The sequence below is a fragment of the Arachis duranensis genome, chromosome 3 (assembly GCF_000817695.3).
Source record: "Arachis duranensis cultivar V14167 chromosome 3, aradu.V14167.gnm2.J7QH, whole genome shotgun sequence".
Classification (NCBI taxonomy): Eukaryota; Viridiplantae; Streptophyta; class Magnoliopsida; order Fabales; family Fabaceae; genus Arachis; species Arachis duranensis.
Genome location: NC_029774.3, coordinates 67,921,693 through 67,925,384, shown reverse-complemented (window position 1 = coordinate 67,925,384; position 3,692 = coordinate 67,921,693). Strand labels below are relative to the sequence as shown.

The 3,692-nt window shown below is 41.5% G+C and overlaps 1 non-coding gene across 1 annotated transcript; it reads left to right on the top strand.

Moving 5' to 3' along the window:
* Positions 1-3,012: 3,012 nt before the first annotated feature.
* Positions 3,013-3,120, top strand: LOC127745918 (small nucleolar RNA R71). The gene has a single exon (XR_008007541.1). It is a non-coding gene; the product is annotated as a small nucleolar RNA R71 (small nucleolar RNA).
* The last annotated feature ends 572 nt before the right edge of the window (positions 3,121-3,692 follow it).

The following is a 3,692-nucleotide window of genomic DNA, read 5'->3' as shown; positions in this document are numbered from 1 at the left end:
CAACGGCGTTGGAAAGTAGACATCCAGAGCTTTCCAGCATTATATAATAGTCCATACTTTATTCGGAAATTGACGATGTAACTTGGCGTTGAACGCCAAGTACATGCTGCTGTCTGGAGTTAAACGCCAGAAAAACGTCATGATCCGGAGTTGAACGCCCAAAACACGTCATAACTCGGAGTTCAACTCCAAGAGAAGCCTCAGCTCGTGGATTGATCAAGCTCAGCCCAACCATACACCAAGTGGGCCCCGGAAGTGAATTTATGCATCAATTACTTACTCATGTAAACCCTAGGAGCTAGTTTATTATAAATAGAACATTTAACTATTGTATTAGATGTCTTTTTGACCACGTCTCTTATTCTTATTCCAAGATATTCATTCGTACCCAAGAACATGATGAATGTGATGATTAAGTAACCTTCATTATCATTCTCACTTATGAACGCACGTGATTAACAACCACTTCCGTTCTACATGCAACCGAGCTTGAATGTGTATCTCTTAGATTCCCCAACAGAATCTTCGTGGTATAAGTTAGATAGATGGCGGCATTCATGAGGATCAGGAAAGTCTAAACCTTGTCTGTGGTATTCCGAGTAGGACTCTATGATTGAATGACTGTGACGAGCTTCAAACTCCTGAAGGCTGGGCGTGATGACAAGCGCAAAAGAATCAAGGGATTCTATTCCAACCTGATTGAGAACCGACAGATGATTAGCCGTGCTGTGACAAAACATAGGAACGTTTTCACTGAGAGGATGGGATGTAGCCATTGACAACGGTGATGCCCTACATACAGCTTGCCATGGAAAGGAGTAAGAAGGATTGAGTTGAAGCAATGGGAGAGCAGGCGTCCTTGAGCCATACAGTATCTCCATTCGCTTATCTGAAATTCCCACCAATGAATCTGCATGAGTACTCTATCCCTTTTACTTATTTTATTTATCCAATTTAATTCCATTTGACTCTATGATTCCACTCACTAACTGAGATCTACAAGATGACCATAGCTTGCTTCATACCAACAATCTCTGTGGGATCGACCCTTACTCACGTAAGGTTTATTACTTGGACGACCCAGTACACTTGCTGGTTAGTTGAACGGAGTTGTGAATTCAACTGGTGCCAAAATAATAATTTCATACAACTTAGAGAATAGTGATCACAATTTCGTCCACCAGATACCAGCTTGTTCTTTATGATTTCCTTTTTGAGAAGGGTTTTGTTGTCTATTTCATGTGATTTTTGTGGGTCTGGTTCCTTTTGGATTACATTTGGCTGTTTCTCCTTCTGATTACATTGATTGTTGACCATAGGAGTCTTTATGTGTGGTGCTTGTGCTTCTTTATTTGGCTCCTCCATCAGCTCATTGTCATCATGATCTTCTTCTTGTGATAGGTTGAAAACATTGAAAGTGAGCTGTTCGTCATGTATTCTCAGCACTAACTCTCCTCGCTCTACATCAATGAGTGCTCTAGCTGTGGCTAGCAATGGCCTTCCCAGAAAGATGGGATAAATAGGATTCTCATCCATTTCCAGGACAACAAAGTCTGTGGGAAGATAGTAGCTCCCAACCTTTACCAGCACATTTTCAACTACTCCTATTGCCTGTTTTTGAGTTTTGTCAGCCAATCTAGTAATTACATCAGTAGGAGTTAGTTCATTTATTTGGAGCATCTTCATGAGGGAAAGGGGTATTAAGTTGATGCTTGCTCCTAAGTCACAAAGTCCTTTGTCAATATTTGTTTCTCCTATGGCACAGGGAATGTGAAAACTCCCTGGATCCTTCTTCTTTATGGGTGGCCCTGGTTGAATGAGAGCACTACAATCCCTGTTCATCTTTATTGTTTGTCCACCTTTCAATGGACTTTTTCTAGCTAGTAGCTCCTTTATATACTTGATGTAGAAAGGCATTTGCTGGAAGGCCTTAATGAATGGTATATTTACATCAAGAGATACAAACATATCGAGGAACCTTGAATACATTCTCCCTGCTACACCACCTTTAAGCCTTTGGGGAAAAGGTGCATATGGGTTCAATACCTCCTTCTTTTTCAGCTCTTCCTTGAGTATGGGTTGAAGTGTATGGCATATTTCTTCCTGGTTTTCCTTTTGACTATCATGGAGGTGTTCTACTCCATTCATACTCCTCTCATCATTTGTGGTTATCATCTTACATTCCTCCCACCTTACTTTCTTTGTTTCTCCCCTTGGATTCTTCTCTGTGTCACTGGGAAATCCATCAGTGGGTTTGGGAATTTGTTGAGACAGATACCCTACTTGGGACTCCAATCTCTTGATGTTTTCTCCTTGGTTTTTGATATTGGCTCGCACTTCTTCCTTAAACACCTTATTGTCTTGGACTTCTCTGCATAAGTTTTTAGGTAGAGCCTCAATCTTTGAGAGTCTATCATCTGTTAGAGATGGTTGGTTGAGATTAGGTGGTTGAGAAGGTTGGTTAGGTGGGTGTTGATAGGATCTTTGTGAGGTGTGTTGGTGAGTTACATTGTTGTTGGAGTTGAGGTTGTGGCGTCTCTGATCTTGACCTTGGTCTTGTTGATTTTCCCACCCAAAGTTGGGGTGATTTCTCCTTCTAGAGTTGTAAGTTTTGGAGTATGGATCATGGATTTATCTAGATGAGTTTCCAACATAGTTGGCTTACTCCCAGTCACATTCTTCTCCTATATTCACTCCTTCTTGAACTGGTGATGAAGTGATGGCTGCTGCAACTTGGTTTTCCTCCACCTTCTTAGTAAGATCTGCTAGCTGCTTGGTGATCATCTTATTTTGAGCTAGCAATGCATCCATGTGGTTCAGCTCCATTACTCCTCTAGTGTTACTTCTTTCAGAGGCATAGAAGTAGTCATTCTCATCAACTGTTTCAATGACATCTATGGCTTCTTCAATGGTTTTCTTCTTGTTTAAAGAGCCTCCTGATGAATGATCTACGGCCTTCTTTGACTCATAAGAAAGCCCTTCATAGAAAATGTGAAGTTGAACCCATTCATTGAACATTTCTGGTGGGCATCTTCTTGTTAAGTCCTTGAATCTTTCCCATGCTTCATAGAGAGTCTCACCATCTTGCTGCCTGAAAGTTTGCACCTCAGATCTCAGCCTGTTGATTCTTTGAGGAGGGTAGAATCTTGCTAAAAATTTGTTCACTACATCTTCCCAATTTGTTAAGCTCTCCTTTGGGAAGGATTCAAGCCATTTGGATGCCTTGTCCCTGAGTGAAAAAGGGAACAAGAGCAGCCTATAGACATCCAGGTGGACTCAATTAGACTTCACAGTGTCACAAATCCTCAGGAAGGTGGTTAGGTGTTGATTGGGGTCTTCTTGAGCACTTCCTCTAAATGAACAATTGTTCTGAACAAGGGTGATGAGCTGGGGTTTTAGTTCAAAGTTATTGGCATGTATGGAGGGCTTTTGGATGCTACTCCCACAGTTTCCTGGATTAGGATTAATGTAGGAGCCTAGAACTCTCCTTTCTTGCCCAGCACGGTTTGCAGGGCCTTCTCTAGCATGGTTGTGAGCTTCTTCTTTATGATTGTTTTCCAAATTCTCTTCTATGTTGGGTTCAAAGTACTCTTCCTCTTCCTCAGCACCAACAATTCCTTTCCCTCTTGCTTCCCTCCTTAATCTTTGGAGGGTCCTTTCAGGTTCTGAATCGAAGAAAGTTGAAGCTCCAT